Raw genomic sequence first — 24,040 nt, forward strand, 5'->3', positions numbered from 1 at the left:
GAGATAGAAAGCACGAGAGGGAAGAGGGTCAGAGGGAGAAGCAGACTCCCTGCTGAGCAGGAAGCCCGATGCGGGACTCGATCCCAGGACTCCAGGATCATGACCTGAGCCTAAGGCAGTCACTTAACCAACTGAGCCACCCAGGCGCCCCAGAAATTATATATTTTTAAAAAAGTAAAGGTAAATGGCAATGACTTTACTACTTCACAATACAGTATTTTAATATATTAGGTTTATCAAGTTGGCAATAGATGAGGAAGTACTGCAATTAATGTCAGACGATCTGGATCAAAATTCCTGCCATGTCATCTATCACTAGAGTCTCTCTCAAATTGATCACTACCAACCATTTACATCATCTTTAAAGTTGGATAAATAATACCTGTCATAGAAACCTCTCATGTCTGTTTCAAGGATCAATATGTAACAAAGCGTGCCGAGTACTTAGAAACATATATCAGAGGTTTTCAGTAAGGTCGGAGCCGAAGGGAAGTCACTGCCAGGCCTCACAGGGTGTCTACAACAGGATCCGTGGGAGCCCAAGTGCAGCTGACTAGGTCAGAAAGCCACATGGTGCTCTGGCCAGCCAAAGACTTCAAGACGTCTATCAGTCAGAGAAGCAGCTACTACTGAGAAGTACGGGAGCATGTAGTTGGGTTTCTTTTTTTTTTTTTCCTCTATTTCCACATCACAAATTTTTCTCTAGTTTAAACAATATTCATTGTCTTTTCACAGTTTCTGAGGGTTAGATTTCAAACAAGGCACAGAAGGCATAATTGCTCAAGTCGTCTGCAGCCTTAGCTGCACGCTAACACTTGAGGCTAGAGGATGTAATCTTCAGAAGGCTCCTGTATGAATATGCCTGGGCAGTTGTTAGTTGTGAGCTGAAGGCACAGTTGGACTGTCACTTTGAATATCTGTATGTGACCTTTATGTGGGCTCTGGATTTCTTTATAACCTGGCTAGGTTCTATGGACTGGACAAGCATCAGGAGAAAGAGACAGAGAACCTCGAAGAACCCACCTTGCCTTTATGAACTAGCAACTCGCTGTGCAAGTCACATGGTATTAGTTCCAACACGATGGGTCAAGACAATTTCAAAGGCCCACTCTGGTTCAAGAAGAGGGAACATTATAAGAACGCCACGTGGGATGGAATATATCATGGTCAGGCCATCTTTGGAAAATACAATGTGATGCAGGACCAGAATATAGGAATCCCTGAACTGTTACTTCTCCCTTCCTCCATGAAGTTGTAAAAGCTACACTCTTCTTCCCAATAGCTATCTTGTTGGAGGTACAAGGAGTGGTAATGTGGGGTGGAAGATATAAGAAATCTGAGAGATTAAAAAGGCTGAACACTATAAAAAACTACAAAAACCTTGAAAACTATTACTGTTAACTAGGTTGTAAGCTGAGTTGCATTAATGACTAATATTTATATACATATTTACTACCCACAGTGAGGAGCTTGGAAGAAAGAATTATTCAGTTATTCATAAAATTAGAAATATTATATTTTCTCAACACCTTAATGCTAGTATAAGTGAAAATTTATTATTCTGTTTTTATTGAATTAGGTTTGTAAAAAAATTTACCCCTAGTTTAGAGACTATATTATAAAGAGCTGATGGCTTATATTTAACATAGCAAGTTGCCTGATTAGGATTGAATATTAAAATGGTTGAAGTTGGAAAAGTCTCATTTCAGATTCAAGGCATACACTTTTGAACTAGGAAAATGGTTGTACTTTAAATTTGTATAAATATGCACCTATTAAACAGGTACCTTCCAATTATTCTTATGAAAGTTCTAAACCTATGAGTGTTGGTGCCCCAGAGTAAATCCTGAATATGGTAGATTGGGGGGAAATTTACTGTCAGGTATTAGGATTGTCTTAAAAGGATCTGTGCATGCCAGAATGAAGGGACTGTGCGTTCTCAATATCAATATGTCTACTAAGAAAAGGAGGCAAGCCTTGGACACAGATAAAGTAGCTTCTTTTTCCTCAGGCTGAGACATCCTGGAGATTTTTTTTTTTTACCTTTGAGCTTGAATCAGAATCCACGACTAGGCCTCTTCTACCATTCAGAACTTTGTCTTCTGTTTTTGTTCTAATCTCTTGATTTGTTCTACTTTTTTGCTCACTTAATTTTGTCTCTCATTTTCTCTATTCAGTTCCTTATTTTGGATATTATTTTTATAATTTTTGGTGACTTTTATTATTATTCCTTTTTTATACCATCTTTTTTCAAATGGATGCAGTATTTTCTCTCAACTCTCAAGGTACTGATTAAAGTTAAATTGATTGGGGCGCCTGGGTGGCTCAGTTGGTTAAGCAACTGCCTTTGGCTCAGGTCATGATCCTGGAGTCCCAGGATGGAGTCCCCGCATCGGGCTCCCTGCTCAGCAGGGAGTCTGCTTCTCCCTCTGACCCTCCTCCCTCTCATGCTCTCTCTCTATCATTCTCTCTCTCTCTCTCAATAAATAAATAAAAATCTTAAAAAAAAAAAGTTAAATTGATTTACATTTTCTTCAAGCACTTTTTCTGTTTACTTATTTTGTAGCTATCTTTGATGCTGGGGGCTTCCTCAACCACCTGGTTATATGGAGTTTGTTATACTGACGAGTGAGACATCAGAGTTAATCAGTAGCACTGTAACAGTGGATAAGGTTCATGGATTACAAGTCTTCCCTAGAGGCTGACAGGGGGAACAGCTAGCTTTTTTCTACCTTCCCATGTAACTATTCGTAAGTCCTGCTTCCTTTGGTTCATTTTTCAAAGACCTAGTGTTATCACAGGAAATTTTAAAGATCATTTAGGAAAAAGAGAGGAAAATTTCTCAAGATTTTGTATGCACATCTTCACCTAATCTGTGTACAATTTTGCTCTTTGCCCTCCTGTGTGCTTATCTCTTTATGTCTAGATTTATATCAGGTGTGTGTGCGGGAGGGTGTTAAGGGGGTTAATTAATTATGTTTAGAGTGGAAGCCTGAAGGTCCCTAAATGCTCTGATATTCTGCATTGCATGTTCTATCAACCTCCTGTGGTTTTCTGGGATTCCATGGAGTAAATGCCTTGCTTCTCACCAAACCACCCCAGCAATTGCAGGAATTTTGATAAATCGTGTATCTTCCCCCACCTACCTTTCATCATCATACCTCGGGATAAGAGGGTTATAGAAGTCTCTCAGTTTCATCTGAATTCAGAATTGATATTTCTGTTCTCCTTGATGCTTTGGGATAATTTTCTGAAGAGAAGGGGAAAGATACATTGACTCTGCCTTTTCGAAATTATAATTCTGGTTTATATATAAAGTACATTTTTAGTAACATTAATATATTTGAGCTAAAACATCTAGGCTTTCAAGAATAGAAATAAAATTTAAAAAAAATCTAGAATCCAATCACTCTGAGGTAATCACTCCTGAAGTACATATTCTTAATTGACATATTTGTTCTCATTTTATCCTGCTGACCTAAAGTTAATTGCTAAAATACCCAGGGCCTCAAGATTTTATCCAGCAAAATAAAGTGGTTACACCAAAGGAATCGAAAGGTAAAATACATCTTCCAAAGCCAGTTTACCATTTAATGGAATGAAGCTTCCTATTAGAGTGCTAAGTATATCTCTTTAATTGTTGCTCCTATTTTTCCAGAAGGTGTTTACAAACATTAGAGAGCACTACATCAAGACTTGAACTCTAAAAATTGATACTTGTTGACTATACAAATAAATAGCTTAATAGAGTTAAAAACAAAAACTCCCATACAATGGAGAAAATGAAAAGTGTTATTGATTGCTTCCCTGCAGTTTCACTTTCCACAGCTCAGAAACAATAATGCTCGGGAAGCTCTCATGAGCTACCTAATTAATCAATCAGGATTCATGACATTGAAAAATCCCTTCACAACAAAGGCTGTGTCTTATTTACCCTTATCTCTTTCATAGTGCCTGAATAACAACTTTGCATGTATTTCACTCTTAAGAAAAAGATATTAAATACCTGAAAAAATCCCTCTGAAAACATTTAATAGACTACATTTTTGCATACAGAGATTTTTTTTCCCTTTGCTGAGATCAATTTCAATTTAGACTAAGATATGAGATATTGTGCAGATGGCATTTGCAAGTCAAAATAAAACGTAGTTTGCTTGGCTTTCCTCTGAGTAAGGGTGCTTCTCTTTCTCGTTCAAGCAAAAAAACATTATTTTGCCGGAAATCTGTGAAAGATTTCTAACTTTTGGGGAAAAAAAAACCTGGTATATTTGGAGTATAGCAAATTTGATTAATTTTTTAATTTAATGATTTATAACTGGCCAGTATATATTCATTAAATAAAAAATACAAATACAAATGAGCAAAAACAAAAACAGAGAGAAACTTAGAACCATAATTCTAATAGTCAAAATAGCCACTGTTTACATTTCTATTCCAGTTTTTATGAATATGTTTAAGCAAAGAATTGCATGACTTGATCATATAAATAAACAGAAATGAGCTCTATTTTTCTCAGCATTCTGAGTAAACCTGAGGATTAAAGGCATGCCAAGGCCTCCCATACAGTTGATCAAAATAAGCACTCAAATACCTTGGTTCACCACAAGGCCCTGTATTACAGATGGAGGGGATGAGTGATAAGCAGTGGAAACAAACAAGTGGAAACTACCTGTTTCCTTCAATTCCCCATCTTGCTTCCACAACATTTTTCTCTGGAAAGGATGCAACTGGGTATGAACGGGAAACCAGTGACTCATCTTGGACAAATAATGTGCATATCTCAAACTCCTATCTTTTCAAGTTAGGAAAGTCATCTAAACAAGTAAGATGTGCAATCATTCTCAGCCTGAGACCATCCATGGTTTAATTGGGTTGGCAAACTACAGCTGGTGGGGCATATTCAGCCTGCTCCCTATTTTCTCATTGCCTGTTAGTTAGAAATTGTTTTGCAATTTCTACATGGTTGGATAGTAATCAAAAGAATAATATTTTATAATACGTGAAAAATCATATGAAATTCAAATTTCAGAGTCGTAAGTAAAATTTTATTGAAATAGCCAAACCCACTCATTTATATAGCAAATATGGCTATTTTCATGCTACACAAATTTAAGTCGCTGAGATAAAAATTGGATGGCCTGGAAAGTCTAAAATACTTGCTCTCTGGCTCTTTACAGAAAAAGATTGCTGGACCCTTAGTTTCATCTCTTCATCTCACTTCTGATACCAGCATCATGGGCTGGTCCTCCCGGGTCCATCTCCCCTAGGGGTTGATATTTTGGAATGGGAAGTGTAATCCTCTTTGGCTTATTCAACCTAAAATTTACTTACTAGAATTCAGCTGCTCTATCTTAAATAATAGAGGAAAATTCAGCAAAACTAAAGCTAATAGGGAGGTAACTGCTAAAAAGTAAAACATTTTTTCCATCGCCTTTACTCAAAAGAGCGCTCCAGCCACAAGCATCATTAACTTTCCATGATCTCTTTATCCCAAGGTGAGATCATCACTGCAATAACAAGTTTTGGTTTTTTTAATCCTTTTTTCAATTTATTGAAAAAGGCTTACTTATCTTTAAGGCTGACTCATTAGAAGCTAGTAACTGCTTCTTATTGTCTGATTTATCTTTTTTTTTCACCGATTTATCTTAATTAATGAGATAAAGTTTAGAGGCCCAGTTATTGCCAGCAATCCCTGATGACCAGCTTTTTTTTTCCATCCCAGTACTTGCAATATATAAACAATTGTAAAGTTCACATTTCTTCACCTCCTTAGGCAAGATCATCACCAACAGAACTTTAATAAACTCCTTTAGCTTTCCAAAATTGTGGGAGATTCTGGTGTGATAAGGAGGGAATGCATAAAAATCAGTCATTTAAAACTCTACTTAACATAATCTGGAGATTGCCTTGAGAATATCTTCAAGTTTCAAGAGACACACTTGGTTTATTGTCAGTATTAGGTATTTATTACCAAGATACATATATAATGCAGTAAAGTACATACTTTTTTGGTGTGTTCATTCTGGTAACATCATCATAGACCCTGTTTCGAAGACTGAGGTATACAACAAGCTCCGTGGGTAATTAAAAGACTAATTTGGAGATACTTAGGTTACTACTAGAGATCTTTAAATTTTTTTTTTTTTTTACCAGCCCATTTGGAGTAACAGCATGAAGTAAAGTTTCATTCAAGTTACCTTAAATATAGTTAACCTTCATAGATTGCATAGGTGTTTGTTTGCCCACATCTTTCTTTGGTGTGTCATTCCTCCCACTTCTCCATAATAACATCATTCTGTGTGCTTGGTTTGGTTATAATTGGCCCTGTCACCCCAATGCCAGAAGTAGTCATGTGATCCAGGCCCAGCCAGTATCCCTGTCTTTGATTAGTTCAGAGATGACCATGTGGCCATATCCCAAGAGTTGGAATCCTTGAAAGAAATTTTACTATCAGAAAGGCACAGTCCTTTTGGGGGGAGATTTCAGGCTCTTCATTAAATAGTTCATTCCTTAAACAAAGGTTAATGAGTATCTTTATGTGTCAGACACTGCTCTGGCCTGTTGAAATAAATCAGTGAAACCAAACAGGACAAAATATTACTATTCTTGGAGTTTACCTTCTAACTGGGGAGGGAGATGGATAATACACAATAAAGAAAATGTATAAGTGACATTTGGTATGGAATAGGAGCCATGGACACAAGGAGAAAATAGAGCAAGGTAAGTGCCAGGGTTGATAGGATACAGTATTAAGTGGGATGGTCAGGATGGCTCTTATTAAGAAGGTGACATTTGAGCAATGACTTGAAAGAGGTGGAGGAGTTTGCCATAAAGATACCTGGGTGTCAAGTGTCTCAAGACCAAAATGATATTATGAAAATGGGAGGAAAGGACAAACAGCTGAGTTTTTAATCCTTCAACAATAAGAGCTTAAGAAGACATAGAAGAAAAAGCAAAAAGATAAGGAAGGAGCCACCAAAGAGGTAGAGAAGCAAATCAGAAAATTGTGGTGTCATGGAGGAAGGTATGGTCAACTCCTAGCCACCTTACTTGTTAGGTAAAGAGAACCTGTATGATATTAAGGCCAAGCAATGCAGAGAAACTGTGTTGAATCAAATTTGTTTGAATCAACTCTAATTTCACTCTGATGCCCTTCTTATTAATCACTTTTGTGTAGCACCACGACTTTAGATTCATTCAACATGACAAGAATCATAGTTGCTTAAACAAAGAAGTTCCATTTTGAAGTTTTTCCTAAAAATGGAGCAGCGTAATTGGCAGATATTTCATTTTTCTTTTACATGAAAAATTTCACTTGCTGGACTGAGCATCTTTCTAAGTGTACACCTCCAAAGATGCCATCAATTTATTATAATATAGCTAGTTCACATACAGCCAACATCACGACTATCCCCAAATAAGTGATAACCAAAACTATCACTTATTTCTACAACTGAAGATGACATCTTCAAATTATTTTTGAAGCTAATTTATAATGTCACAATCTACTCCATTGACATTCATTTACTTTCTAATTTTTTGGATAATACCTATTTATGTAACCTGTTACCACAGGGCCATTTTTTTTATTTTTATTTTTTTAAAAAGATTTTATTTATTTATTTGAGTGAGAGAGAGAGCACATGAGAAGGGGGGGGTCGGAGGGAGAAGCAAACTCCCTGCCGAGCAGGGAGCCCAACGAAGGCGGTCGCTTAACCAACTGAGCCACCCAGGCGCCCCCACCACAGGGCCATTTTTTAGTATTAGACGTTTATTCTCATTCTTTTGCCTTTAGCTAGATTTTTAGTTGGCTTGGGATCCTCACCCTCATGGGATAGCATGAACCATCATTTCTAAGAGGTCTAGAGATATCATATTTTCTCAATGACATTCAACAGGAAACAAAAAGAGGTGCCCCCAAAGTCCCCTAGTTCATTTGTAGTTTTTCCAAACTCGATTTTAAGGTAGCGAACTTACTGCTCCTGCCAATATGGTGATGATCCTTTTCACTATTCTTATGACATGAGATGTCCAAGATTGCCACATGCCTACCACAGTTTACAATTTAGTGGAACCATTTTTATAGTTTACAAAAGTATAAATCTAAGTGTGTCTTCTTTGGATATTATCAGTTTCATGTCCATGAGCCCATAATGCAGAGATTAGAAGAATACTTTGAAAGTGAGGCATCAGGTAAGATTCTAAAAAATATCATTCCTACTACTCTTCAATTCCTAGGCCTCTGTAATTAACTATGGCAGAGACGGCATTATATGTAAGTTGTGTCTGATCATGTACCACTCAACATAAGATAAGGCAATCTTTAGCCTATTATGGTCAATGAAGGGACACGGTAAATGAGTTTTCAATAGATCAAGTTACCATTATTTAAGGCCAGCTACATATGCATGGTGTGCTCATGATAGGAGTAGTTCCTTTCATGGGCTTCAACTTATGGCTTCTATTCCTGGGAAGTGAGTGCCATGCACAGAAGCCATATTGATGGAAGAAATTGGTGGTACATGAAATACTCAGTAAGCACATGTCATACACAGAAGATGGCCACAGGAAGCAAACTTAGATTTCAAATAGGGTTTTTCAGTGAGGGTAAACAATTATCATATTAATGCTACAAAAACCCAATGCAATCAACATGCTATCAGTGGCTAGCTATTTTCGACTAGAGTATAATGCTTTATTAGAAATTCAAAGCTCGGGACGCCTGGGTGGCTCAGTTGGTTAAGCGACTGCCTTTGGCTCAGGTCATGATCCTGGAGTCCCGGGATCGAGTCCCGCATCGGGCTCCCTGCTTGGCGGGGAGTCTGCTTCTCCCTCTGACACTCTTCCCTCTCATGCTCTCTCTCATTCTCTGTCTCTCAAATAAATAAATAAAATCTTTAAAAAAAAAAAAAAGAAAAGAAATTCAAAGCTTGTTATTGCTGGCAAATTGGTTCTCAGTAGTGGCTATAGTCAAATTACCTCAGTAAGGAGAGGACAAGTCATGAGACCCAAACATAGTCTCTATTCTTTTCTGGTGAAATAACTAGGTTCAGACCTCCCTCTTAAGAGAGCGATTGATCCACACAGTCTTTGTCCAAAACCCTAGGGCACAAATCCTCCAGTTGTACTTCTCCCAAGTCTTTGACAATTTAGCCAAAAAGCTTCTACTCTCCCCAAATCAAGGTAAATTTGGATCTTTATCTAGACTTCCTTCCGGGCATAACAAACTTCAAAATGGCTTACTTGAAGTTCTGTTGAGTGGGAGGATTTTCTCATTCCATTATCTTGCAATCTCACTCTTAACAAGCTCTCTAATGCTGTAGCAATCAATTTTGAGGTAGTATTTTCATACCCTGCAGAATTCCCAACAAGTATCTCTTAAGACTTTTACCCTAAGTTGGACAGAGAATTTTCTATGATGTCATAGGCATAAGTAGAGCGAGGAAGAATGGGAATGTGACCTACACAGAGTCAATGAATATAGGGAGAATTTATTCACCTAGTGTACACAGGGGCTTGATCCTAAATAGACCACTTCCATTTAATAATGGACTTTATCTGGGCATGCTCAAACTTATAATTTGGGGGATCATATGACTATAGATCACAGTGTTCAATTCATGTCTCAAGGTCACTTGTATTATGTGTATGCATATCTTGCAGCAGATACACACACACTTCAGGGACCACATTTAAATGTGCTTTGAGTTTTTACCACTTAAGAATTCTGCTCTGTTAGAGACTTCAGACCTCTGAAAATCAGCAGTATCATAGAACCAACTGGAAGGGCAGTTCATAATAGATCAGGCTAAAATTCTTCAATGGTTCTACAAAGTATACAAAATGAAGTATGGTAGAACAGCTAAAATAAACTGTTAAGTAGTGAGGGCTATCTAGGATGAAAACTAAGATACCTTCCCTCAAAATAAGAAGTCAATGAAATGCTATACCTCTTTCTGAATTAAAATAAAAGCCATCCTTAACCTTGGAGGGGATTGTAATTAACTCCATATCTTTAGACTGATAAAAAGTTCACTAAGATATATATTACTACAAGCTTCATTTCTAACATCTATCACTCATTTTTTTTAAATTTAGAATACTTACAACTTTCATTTCTCTAGGGCCAAGTATAACATCATCACACTGATAGAGAAGCATGATGGCCTAGGGAGGAGAGGTGGTCCATATTTTTGATGACTAATTTATGATAGAGCACTTCCCCTGCCATATATATGGCTTTGGTATTTAACATTGTCCAAAAAAAGAAGTGTCTAAAAACACCTGTATACAGAAATACACATAAGTATTTGTGAAACTGAGGTTAATATTCTAGAACTCAGTATGTTTGCCCAGGCCAAACTAGAGAAATAAAAGAGAGCTAATAGAATCACAGTAACTAGGAAATCTTTGGTAGTGACTGAAATCTCAAGGGTATTTCTGGAGATAGAATGTGACTGGTTTATAAATAGAGTAAATAGAAGAAGAACTAATGGCTTCCTCCTGCTCAACTACATCATGACTCCAACACCATTTACTCCATGGGTTAGGGAAAGAGACTGGGTTCAAATATTGCCCCCCCCTTTTTTTAAATTACTAAATACACTTCTCAAGTATATACTCCTAAATTTGGAACATAACTGTCCCACCTACTGTGGGATAAACTCAGTCACAGTCATTGATCACTTGATACTGTAAGCCTTCAGTGGACTGCTGGAGGCAATATTTGAAAACTTTTAAAGTATCCCTTCTCTAAATAATAATCCTGTGTCTTTACAATTTTTTTTGAGTTTCTGAAGAAGAGTAAAGTGGCATAGTTTGTATAAAGCGATTATAGCAGCCTTTACCAGATGTTCTTTATTTTCTATTTTTTTTTCTAATTGTTGTTAGTCTTGTTATAACCAAGAATACCAAGTATCCCTGTCTTAATGAAATTTAATATTTACTTTTTCCAGAACTTTCCTGAATATTTTATATACATTATATTTATTCTTACAATAACCATATTCTTATCCCCATTTTGCATTTTTAAGAGACTGAGGCCCTAAATCACACAGCAAGTATAAGGGAGCCCCAATATTTGAACCTAGGCTGTTTGAACTACACTGTTGATATAATGTCTTATTGGTATGAAAGAAGCAGTTTCCGTTCTTATCAGGCCAGTGCAATTTTCTTAGTTATAGATATCAAATAAAATCTTAGGAAATACTTCAATATTTCATCCTATACTATCTAAATCATAACCAAGAATCTCTAGTATTATTGTTTCCTAAGTACTATACCCAGTTCTTGCTCTTGCTGATAGTCACTACCTGTGCCTACCAACTTTGACACTTCCCATTATAATCAACAACTCTTTGGTGGTTATAGCCTCTCCCACCAGCGGAGAAAGGACAAAAGGTACTTTTAGGCCTCCTTTCCTTTATCAGCCTCTACTGACCACTAACAGCAAGGAAGCACTGTGTAGGAAGCATCATGTGGGCTCCAGCAATAGGTTATAGATCTATTATGTAAGTCATTTCTCCCCAAACCATTGAATTTTTTTGCCTAACTTATGTCAAACACTGCCTCTTCACAATAGTCAACACAAATCAGGGCTTGGTATAATTGCATATCAGTTAAAATGGCAAGCTGTTAAACCTCTTGAGAGCTGTCCATGACTGTGCCTTAAATGCCTTCCTGATGGGCCCAAAAAACACAAATGAAGCATATTTCAAGTATGTGCTCTTGTCCCCTTGGAAAAAGTATCTCTAAAGCCAAAGACCACTTCATCTCTTCTACCTTCTGTCAGTGCCCTGGCAACTTGTACAACTCCTGGGTGCCTTTCCACTTTCCTGAGTCTGGTTTTGCATAGTGAGTCAGTAACAAATTCTAACTCCAGTTAATGAAGAAGTCTCATAATTGGGAAGTTCATTTTAACTGGAAAAAAAAAGGAAGGTATAGATAAGGCTTCTGATGGTAGGGAAATAATTAGAAATGTCCTGGTATGTGTCAGGTACTCAAGCCTAAAGTCCCTTAATCCTTGTAAAAGTCCACATGTCAGTGAAAACAAAAATCATTTTTTTTAAATTTTTTAATCAAATTAAAAATCAGTTTTACCAACCAGAACCCTAAATTTAACCATAAAAAGTTAATGCAACTGGGAATTTGGCTTTCCCTTATATTATCCTCTGTGCCCTAAGCCATTGTTCACCTGGACAACAGTAGTGCAAGCACTGAATTCAAGCTGAGAGTGTTTCCTTCTGCATAGTCACGTGGTTAGACAAGTTAAGACACCTTTGAATACAAAGGACAATTGACCTAACTAAATAAGCTTCAATAATGGGGTTTTGTTTTCTTATACACAAAAGTCTGAAGTCAGGGAGTTCCATTGTCGTTCCAAGAGCTCAACTGCATTGCCAAGGACTGAGGCTCCTTTCGTCTTCCTTCTCTACCATACTCAGCATATTGACTCAGCTTTACTTTTTACTCCATAGGGCCAGAAGATGGCTACTGCATTTGTAAGCATCGTGATAGCCAATATAGTCTCCAGTTAAAGGAAAGAGGTATTTTTCCAAAATTTATATTTTTATGGATGAAAATATAAGCCAAGCCAACTATCCTTCAGGTCCAAACCAGGCTGTAGCTTCAGTGGGCAGAGATGCTTGGCTATGACCTAGTCGCAGATAAAGTAGGAAAAATAAGTATTTGGCATTTTAATCTTTGGTCAAAAAGGTTTTAAAAACACAGAAAGGGAGAGGTTGTTAGTTGGGTGAGCAATCTAGTGTATTTGACACAACACTGGAACTCATTTTTATAAGTTGTCTACAATCAGACTGAGTATACTGTTTTCTCCATATAGAAAACATAGGGTCAGCAGAATGGCTTGCTTATCCTATTATTCTTCCATATCACAATCCCTCCAAACTACTTTAATATGGTGCCTACTATGTGACCCTAAGCCTTGACTTTGTTGGCTATGTCATCCTGAAACAGCATAATGGGTTGATACCTTTATTTCTGATTTACTCCTCAAACCCAAATGAATGGGAACACCTCATGCTCCCTATTTTTTCTACCCAATTCCATTTCAAGTCTGAGGTCTATTCCTTGAAAATCTCACTATTGGATACTACCAATACATTGCAGAAACACTGTATGGAAGAGATAAAACTTGGGTGCCTTTGGCATGGGAGATTTATTATAAGAGTATTCAAGAATGTTCATAGGTCTCTCTAACTGGGTTACTATTCTCAGTTTGCCTCCCAGTTTTCATGAGTTAAGATGTGCACTGGACTATTCAGAGTGAGATCAAGTGGCCTGCCTTCTCTGTGTTCAGTAAGCAGTTTTATTTCCTAAAAGGGATCATTTTGACACCATTCAATATGGAGTATATTACTAAGCAGAATTTCATTTTGGCTGCCATCAGAGGAATTACCCTTTTTCAAGAGTAGATGCCAGTAGCCATCTTTGAATGAGGTACTATAATCCTGATCCAGTGTTGGGTGGGGAGAGGCAGAGGGAGAGGAAGAAGTAAACTCTCCACTGAGCAGGGAGCCTGACGCAGGCTCAATCCCAAGAGCCCCATGTGGGCTTGATCCCAAGACCCTGAGATCATGACCTGAGCCAAAGGCAGATGCTTAAGCAACTGAGACACACAGGCATCCCTAGGCTTTATTTCTGAACCAATTAAAGCACCAAATGCAGTCATTTAGAGAATACTTGTTTCATGACAGTCAACATACTACATGTGTTACATATTTAATCAGCATCGAGGTAGTACTATCCCCATTCTACAGATGAAGATATATGCTCAGGAAGTGACTTCCCCAGTATTAGGCAAAAGAGAAGCCTAACTATACTGACCGAATTACCTGACTTTGAATAGCTTGAAGGAAGACAATGAAAAGATAGAAGAAAGCCATTTAAAATTGGTTGCCTTTCACATCAGGTGCATGTAAAATAAATAAATAAATAAACCTAAGGATACAGTAAAATATTAATCAGGTTTTCAATGTTTATGGCTAATATTTTTTCAAGCTGTCTTTAATTATTAAGTAAAATAAAGTGAGTGTAAAATTTGCCTCTACTTAGAGTCTCAGCTTTTTAAACACATTTTCTGGTTGAGTTTGTTTTAGATGATTTTTATTATTTAGTTAGTTACTTTTAGATGATTTTTAAATGTTGCTCTTCCCATCTGTCAAACTAGAAGGAAACTAACTTTATTGTGACTACTGCATGCCAGGCATGAGTTCAGGTGTTTTATGCATGCCAGGTCACTGAATTTATTAATAGTCTTAACATTTCTCATAGTTGAAATAAGTACTTCCCCGCTGATTAAAGAAATAGGTTACAATGACATATATCTTTTTTTTTTTTTAAAGATTTTATTTATTTATTTGGCAGAGAGATACGGAGAGAGAACAAGTAGGCAGAGAGGCAGGCAGAGGGAGAGGGAGAAGCAGGCTTCCCGCTGAGCAGGGAGCCCGATGCGGGGCTCGATCCCGGGACCCTGGGATCATGACCCGAGCCGAAGGCAGCCGCTTAACCGACTGAGCCACCCAGGCGCCCCTACAATGACATATATCTTATGAAACTTCCTTAATATATACATTTAAGTATTACATTATATCATTTACCTGAGAACTTTAAGCCACCTCTGAAATCTCTCCAAATTTATAAACTATGGTTTTCCAAAAGTGATTACAGGTGTTTGTCATTGTTCCCAAGAGTACATGTAATTTTTTTCCCTGATTATACATGCTCTAAATGGAACATTACAAACTAACCTAGGTAATGATTTTGATCTATATTCTGATGTTGTGTACATGCCCTTCATTTTTAATTTGTATTCAGATATTCACATCAGGAGCCAAGAGTCTAATTGATTGTTCTGAAGACAGAGTGCCTACTGCATCAAAATAATTGGAAATTTGCGACTCAGCCTTGTATACATAATGCATTTTTCCCTAGTTAAGATTTCTTTTGAATTTGCGGTTGTGCAGTCAAAATGCAAACATTTTGAAAATTATTAAACTGGCAGTTTATTATTATGGACACTCTGCAGTTCATAAGCACATGCATTTTAAAACACCAAGAAAGTCAAATATTGGGGACTTGCTTTATGGTATCAGGTTAAATTAAACTTTATTCAAAATTTACATTTTCCTTTGTTAGGTAAATGCTGATGACCTGTGTTCAAATTCTCCTCCTATGGGCTTGTTTAACCTCATGCTCAGGCTCTTTAAGCCTCTTTTCTGATCTAGAAAATCCCATAATAATTCAGAGTATTTTTTGTGGGGATTATAAGATAATAGATGTGAAAGTACCAAGCCCCAGATAGGCTTGTTTGGCAAATGTTTCCATGTTTTGTTTCTGCAAAGCGTTAACCTGTCTAAATGCTATACAAGCTACGTAAACCACCAAGATCAAGGGAACTTCGAGTTCATGAAAAAAAAAAAAAATAGATCCTAACCATTTTCTTTTCACTATGTGGAAAACTGCTGGATTCCAAGGTAAAGAAGGATCCTGGTAACCAAGTGGCAAGATGTGTTACTCTGCTTTCTCTTTAATTACTTAATCAAAGTACTGAAGTCTCTAAGGTGTGGAAGGACTTTTCATCTGCCACTCGGGACACTCTCCCCTTCCTGTTGCTCCCCCAGTCCTTGCCTCCTATCCATTGTCTCCCTCAGGGTCCAAGTTTTATAACTGTAATGTGCCATGTTGGCACCCCCACGCTTCTGCAATATTATTGCCTTTGCCTTGAATCATATATTCTCCTGTTCTCTAATTCCTCCACCTTCCATCTCAACCTAAATAATATCTGCCCTAGTAGGTCTTACCTGAACATCATGCCCTCCCCAAACAAAATAAACTTACAATTCTATCTTCTACTCTCTCATCATTGGGGAGAGTAGATGCTTGGTAAAGAGAAGCACATGTGAGCTTGTTAAATGAATCCATCCCCACATCACTATTGATTGTTATCTATCATCTGTTATCAGCAAAGGGAATGTGCTGAGTCAGCAGCCCAATTTGAAGACTTCTGAGGATTAACTGATGTGATATTACAAGCTCATCTTTGTATTTTGGAGTCTAACCTAACTGTCAAGTCCATGGGTACAAAGATGTGTAGAGTAGCCAAGAGAAAAGTTGGGCAAAACAGTATGGTCTACATTATGAATTTATCTAGGCCTGATGATGAGCTTGAGTGAAAAAGATGATGGCATGAGTAGCTGCAAAGGACAATGGGCTACTGGAATTTCTGTAACTAGAACCTTCTAGATCAGTTTCCATCACAATTCTGGTGTGTTATTTGGCACCAGCCCTTGACAGTGACTCTAGAATAATCTCAGGAAATTCTGATTGAACAATTTAAAGCCTTTCTTCTATAAGTCTAATAATAAGAAACAAATACAATGATAATTTTAAAAAATACTGGAGTATAATTATAATTTAATATAATCACATCAAAAATAAATATTAACTTGAAAAACACATGTAATAATATCCCACATTTATTCATACTAAGAAGCACAAGAAAAAAGGCAGCTTCTTTATTTTCACTTAAAAGATGTGACGTTCAGCTGAGTCCCACCCTCCTGGGGGATTGGGAATGGGCAAATTATCAAGGAAAGTAGATAATAGATTTATTTCACTATAACATTGGTCCATTATAATAAATTGAAAGTATTTTAAATTTACATATTCTTTTTTAGATCATTCAGTTCTCTCAGATTACCTTTCCCTGCCCCTCTGCAAATCTGTGGACTCCTCATCAAGCTAGACCTGCAGTGACTATAAAAGCCACCAAGCTTACACGCTGGAGTCCCTCCCTTCCACAGGTGCCTTCCAGGCCTCTGAAAGCTATTCACAATGTAATGGATTTTGTGAAATGTGCAATAGTAATACATATTAACTACAACTGATGAAGAAACTAGCTGTTACTACCTTGATTTCTTCTTTGTTGGGGACCCCCTTTGGTTTAGTAGGCTGTCATGGCTGTGGGAAGTTTTGGCATCAGCCTGTGGGGACATTTAGCTGAAAATACAGATAGCCTAAATTTATAGTAAAAATTTTCAGAGTTTGCAGTCATATCTGTGTAAATTAAATTATTGCCACCAGTCTTGAAAGACTTCTAGGAATAATGTAGTCAGTTTAAAGAGTATTTAAGGAGACTTGAAATGTCCTGAAATCTTAAAGTGCATATATGACAGAACCTTGACAGAGAGCTTCCCAGATTTGACAGCAGTGGTAAAACTTATATGGCATTACTAATTATAAGTTGTGAAGCCAAAGGAACTTTTCTTAAACAGATACTATCTCTTAAGAAATTAATTTTAAATTGTTACTTTTTTAAAAGCCAATTTCTATTAACCATGCCAGAGGACAGAGTTATTTTTCTCAACTGTGTGGAGGGGTGCTACAAATGCCTATGAAGAAGCAATTAAAGTATAAGCAGTCGACAATGTAGGGATGGAATATTTTACAGAGGTGAGCCAGGTAGCTAACTGATAAAAGTTATATCCTGTTCCTCTTATAGTTGAGCACTTTATAGCTTTATTTTTGTAAATTTTTCCATTCTCAGTATACATGTTCATTTGCATTCCCTAAGTTTTTACTTCTAATTTTTTTTTCCAGAAAAGTTCCAAAAATCATTTAAGTTTCAGGCAACACAAAGTCTGAATCCTCCCTTGGGTGTGGTTAACGTGAACTTGCAGCTCCAGCTGAGAAAGACCCTTCGAATGTCTATGGGGTCTTTCTGAGCTGGAGGGCTCCTGGTATAAATTAGTGTGAATGGACCTACCTGGCTTGTGGGGGCAACCTCCTGGCTCTATGACAAGAGTTCTTATCTCCAACACTATGGCCACTTTGTTCTCTTTACTGCAACCCCAATCCTCTCTTGCTCTCCCAGCCATCTCTATGTCCCCCATATCTATCAAGAGGGTATGCAACTGCTTTGTGGAGTTCCCTTTCCACACTGCACACCAGCTATGGGGGTGCAGGAGCAATGCTAGATAGGGTGTTAGTGAGGGGCAGTGAAGTTTCTGAACAAAGGTGGAGGGGTCTCCAGACAGGGGCTTCTCCAGGAGGTCGTGGCTCCCTGTAAAAATCTCAGAGAAGCGTGTTTCTCAAATCACCTTTAAAAAAATCTATAGCTTTCTAGAGGTCACTATCTCATAATTTAGGCCATAGAGTGATAATTACAAAATTTAACCTAGTTTCCATTTCTTCCATTCATGTAGACCATGATTTTATTTTCTCTCTATAACCTCCCTTACATAAAATGCCATATTTTAAGTCTGTTTGTCATTTACTAGAGGAGAAGTCACATTTATACACCATGGAATCCAAGCCGATTTTCTTGCTGAAGTTTTGAAAATCCTATTTTGGGTGTCTGAAGCTGAATATGAATTCTTTCTTTCTCTTTTCATTTTTGCTTCAATAAATCCTAATCTACCCCCAACCCACCAGCCACAAAAAATAATGGATCTCACGCTGATTAAGGAATAGGTCATGTACACAGGGAAATAAAGGAGCAAACAGATATTACTTGATTTGGCCTGTCTTTTCCTTCCCCTCACTTGAGTAGATGAAAAAGAAAAAAAATAATTTCAGAAACAATATTTCAGAGATGATAGGAAATTAAAATGGGAAAGGAGAAAACCTGACAAATTATAAACACAAAACTTTCTTCCACTTAATCACACTCTATCTGAAGGGCTTTCCATGGATTTACCCCTTTCATGAGGGAAAAACAGGGAAGAGCATAGAGTTGGCTCTACGAGGGCAAGTGAGTTAGGATTGGCAGCCAGTGATAGAGCTGTGATGCTGAGATCCAACTACTGGAACAGCACAGAAGGTGCTCCTCAAGCTTGGGACTCTGTTTTTAACGGTGACAAGACAAAAAATAGAATGAATATCCATTTAGATAACTTATTCACATTTGTATCTTTTCCCTTCAGTAACCGGAGGAAATCTATGCAATTTGAATTTTTAATTTCATAATTACTAATAGCTTTTCTGACAGACCTGCATAATATGCCCACTGAATTTCATTTATTCTTGCTCATATTTGGCCAACAGTATCACACAGCAGGAGAAATATATTTATGATAAATAAATATGCCACCCTTAAGTAAAGTGTAATACCAACAAATTCTATAGTTGAGATATGAACTCAACCCTTAAAATGTTGCAAATGTGTTTTTCCTGTACTGTCCATCAGTTTCAACTTTCTATCAACAATCCCATAGTGATCTTAAAACATTTAATGTTTCCATCACATCTCCTTTTCCCAGTGTTTTCCAACAATACTCCTAATCTGCTTAGGTCATAATATATTTTTTAAACTTTACTTATTTAAGTAATCCCTACACCCAACATGGGGCTTGAACTCATGACTCTAAGACCAAGAGTTGCATGCTTTTCTGAGCTAGCCAGGTGCCTCAAGATTATATTTTAAACAGCTCCACTTATTTAAATTGGAAGAGACTTAGCCTCTAAAAGGGATAAATATATCTTCTGAAAACTGATATGAAGACAGCTGAAATTGCCACATGACTCCCGGTCCTCGCTTTTATATTACACAATAGCCTCCCTCTGCATTTGGCTACAAACAACTGCACCATCTCCATTGTACATGAGGTTGGCTTGGTAGAGTCATAGAATTTTTGGTCTTGAGAGATACCTAGTGAAAATTCTGTTTAATGTCTATATTTTTTCAGATGAAGAAACCAAAATCCATAAAAGTTAAATAACCTACTCAAAATCACACACCTACACGAGGACAGGCTCAAGACTCCCATGTCAGATCATTGAAATATGGACTAAAAATCATAATGTAGGATAAAGGAAAAAAGCTTCTATTTGTTATTTGATAAAGAAAATATTTTAACTTAAGAGCATTTTTATTTTTTATAGTACATAGAGAAAAAATATTGCTTTGTACAAATTTTCATATATTAAATATGTTCAGGAAAATCATCAAGGGCCTCAAATTGCAGATAAACAGAAGAGTACATTTTAAATGTAACAAAAACTAAAATTTTATTTAAAAAGTAGGAAACAGAAAATAATTTTAAATCTCTAAATAAAGACTTTCTAACTCTAAAATCAATTGATAAAACAATGAACAAAAAATAAATTTGACCATGAAAAACATAAAACACCTTTGAGTAAAACATATACAAACAAGAGAGCGAAGCAACAATAAAACAAAATAATTGCCAAACACAAAGAGAATTAAAAAATCATACAAGCCTGGAAGATATATTTGTGAAACTATTACTGATAGTTATCTTTTAAGTTAAAGTTATCTTTTAAGATATCTTAAAGATATCTACTGATATCTTTAATATTTATAAAGAAAAGAAAAACTCCTAAGACTCTGTTCTTCATTGAATTATGTCCCTCTAAAAAAATATGTTGGGGGGCGCCTGAGTGGTTCAGTTGTTAAGCGTCTGCCTTCAGCTCAGGTCATGGTCCCTCGGTCCTGGGATCGAGCCCCACATCAGGCTCCCTGTTTGGCGGGAAGCCTGCTTCTCCCTCTCCCACTCCCCCTGCTTGGGTTCCCTCTCTCGCTATGTCTCTGTTAAATAAATAAATAAAATCTTTTTAAAAAAATATGTTGGAACCCTAACTCCTATTAGCTCAGAATAATACTATTTGGATATGGGGTCTTTATGGAGGTAATCAAGTTAAAATAAGATCATTACGATGTGCCCTAATCCAATATTATTGGTACCCTTATGAAAAAGGGACATTTGGACACAGAGGCAGATACGCCTACAAGCAGAAGGCCTTATGAACATGTAGTCACGCATCAGGGTGATGCTTCTACAAGCCAAGGAACACCAAAGATCGCCAGCAAATCACTGGAAGCTACAAGGGAGGCATGGGACAGATTCTCCCTCACAGTCTTCACAAGGAACTAACCTTCCCAACAACTTGATCTTGGACTTCAAGGTTTCAGAACTGTGAGTCAATAATTTCTGCTCTTCAAACCATCCAGTCTATGATACTTTGTTGGGGCAGTAAACAGATACAAACCCCAAATCACAAATGGGCAAGGAACACAAGAAGATCAATTTTAAAAATAGCCATACAAATAATTAATAAAAGTCTTTAAATGATTAAAATTTTCTAATAATTTTTAAAGGCATATTTAAGTAATAATTTTCTTTTTTCATAAAATAAATTGGCAGTTAAAATGCTAATATTGAATACTTTTTATATATACAAGGGAATAGTTTTTCATTATGAATCAAGAGACCAAAAAAAAAAAAAAAAATGTTCTTACTTCTTGACTGGGTATTTTCCATTTCTCTAAATATCCCTTTAAGGAAATAGGCAGAGAAAGGTCAATGTAGACCAATGTCAACACCAAGGTACTTTGGAGATTTGGTGTCTAAAAGTCACTGGTGACCCTGAGCTAGCCAATGTCTTTTTGCCAAAAAAAACTCTGTTCTGAGCTCCTCCATCCAGGAGAAAGCCAAAGTACTCTACCTGCCTGGTAAGAGGGGAGAAAACTGGGGTGGTGAGGTGAATATTTTCACATGGTTGCTGAAAATCTCATGCTGCAGTGAAATACTACCTAGCCGGGGTTGACAAACTACAGCCCACAGGCCAGATCCAGCCCAATGCCTGCCTTTGTAAGTAGAGTTTCATTGGAAGGAACACACACATACACACCTCAAAGAGCCTTGGTGAAACTTCATATTAATAGGCAATATTAGAATAAGACTGCTGATTTAAATACCAAACTGGTTAAATTTCCAAGGGCCATAAACTCTAACCTTTGGGATTTGCTGTTCTACCAAGCAGAAATTATCTCTATGGGATAAAAATCTTGAAGTTCACACGTAATTCCCCTAAGTCTCAGGCCTGGAATCAACAGTAAGCAGTGAACTGAACTAAATGCATCCCCCCTCATACCTGTATGATAAAGTTGCATAATGAAAAGAAAGAAATTTTAAAAAAGGAAAAACAGAGCCGATCGCTCAGCTTTCCCGCGTGTCGACACCTTCTGCGGAACCTCCGCCTCCCCTGCTGCTGCGCCGCAGGCTTCCTCCTCTTCAGGCGGCCGTCAGCCCGTGCGCCCGCCGGCTCCGTAATGGCAACCCGCAGCCCCAGCGTCGTGATCAGTGATGATGAACCAGGTTATGACCTAGATTTATTCTGTATACCTCATCATTATGCTGAGGATTTGGAAAAGGTGTTTATTCCTCATGGACTAATTATGGACAGGACCGAGCGGCTTGCTCGAGATGTGATGAAGGAGATGGGAGGCCATGACATAGTAGCCCTCTGTGTGCTCAAGGGAGGCTATAAATTCTTTGCTGACCTGCTGGATTATATCAAAGCACTGAACAGAAATAGTGATGGATCCATTCCCATGACTGTAGATTTCATCAGACTGAAGAGCAACTGTAATGACCAGTCAACAGGGGACATCAAAGTAATTGGTGGAGATGACCTCTCAACTTTGGAAAGAATGTCTTGATTGTTGAGGATATAATTGATACTGGCAAAACAATGCAAACCTTGCTTTCCTTGGTCAAGGAGCATAATCCAAAGATGGTCAAGGTCGCAAGTTTGCTGGTGAAGAGGACTTCTCGAAGTGTTGGCTATAAACCAGACTTTGTTGGATTTGAAATTCCAGACAAGTTTGTTGTAGGATATGCCCTTGACTATAATGAATACTTCAGGGATTTGAATCATGTTTGTGTCATTAGTGAAACTGGAAAAGCAAAATACAAAGCCTAAGATGAGAGTTCAAGTTGAGTTTGGAAGCATCTGGAGTCCCGTTGAAATCATCAGTAGAATGTTCTAGTTCTGTGGCCAGCTGCTTAGTAGAGCTTTATTGCATGTATCCTCTCAGAATTTTATCCATTTTGTATTTTAGAAATGCCCGGTGCTGCATTCCTGAAGTCTTTATTTGCAATATGAGCCTATAGACTATCTGTTCTCTTGGCATGGAGTGTTGTTTGACTTGTGAATGAAAAAAATCTCTTAAACCACACCACTATCGAATGAAAATATTGAAATTGTATCTGTAAGAAACATTTAAAGAGAAGATATGTTAGTTTTTTAATTGGTATTTTAATTTTTATATATTCCAGAAAGAACAGAAGTGATTGAATATTGCTAATTATATACCACTGTGTGTTTAGAAGAGTAAGGAGCCGTCAGTTTCCATATCGGTGACAGCATCTACAGTATTGTTCTGTTGGAGAAACCACATGTCTTGGAATTATTTTGCTGTTTCGGTAGTATTAACTGTTTTCTCACGCTTGTTCTGATGATGTCCGGTGAATCTGTGTCAGCAGTTCCTTTTAAATACAAATCAATAAATTCCAAAAAACGTTACCACATTTTGAATTCCTCGGTGTAAAACTCCTTACAATAAAGGCTGTCTCTTAAAAAAATAAAAATAAATAAATAAATAAATAAATAAAAAGAAAAAATTATGTACTGAACATTTCAAAAGTTAGCTTTAATTATAGTCTCAAGAAATAGTTCATTAAATAGTTAAGAGATATGACTGCCAGTATTTAATTATTCATTTTAAATAAACTAATGATTTCATGTAATTTTAGTCACAAGAGTCTTATGAGCTTGTTGTATTAGACTAAAACTCTTGAGATTATTTTGAGTAACAAAAATGTATTATGAATTATTAATTTCTATTCAACAGAACTAGATCCAAATTCATTTACACATCAGGTCTTTTTGTTTTAAATAACTCAATTATAACTAAAATGGAAATGTCATCTATATAATTCCTGAATTAACTATGTAAAAAATAGAACCATTAATATATGTATAATATTCTTCTGCTATTATATACATATATTTGTGTATAGTTTATTTGTACATATATAACTGTATAATTTTTAAAACTATATGTAGTTTTAAGGCTATAGATTTTTTTTTTAAAGAAGATGGGACAGACTTTTTAAATTTTTAAGAAGTTTATATACTCAATAGCACCAAGCAGAAAGTATATTTTTTTTAACAACCTAAAGTATCCATGGAATACTTTCAAAATAATCTTAGA

At 36.9% G+C, this 24,040-nt stretch overlaps 1 pseudogene; it reads left to right on the top strand.

Moving 5' to 3' along the window:
- The first annotated feature begins 22,070 nt into the window (after window positions 1-22,070).
- On the top strand, window positions 22,071-23,051 carry LOC114204492 (hypoxanthine-guanine phosphoribosyltransferase pseudogene; annotated as a pseudogene).
- Window positions 23,052-24,040: the final 989 nt, after the last annotated feature.

The sequence above is a fragment of the Eumetopias jubatus genome, unplaced genomic scaffold (assembly GCF_037043125.1).
Source record: "Eumetopias jubatus isolate StellerSeaLion01/CBP00866 unplaced genomic scaffold, mEumJub1_p1.0 scaffold_6, whole genome shotgun sequence".
NCBI lineage: Eukaryota > Metazoa > Chordata > Mammalia > Carnivora > Otariidae > Eumetopias > Eumetopias jubatus.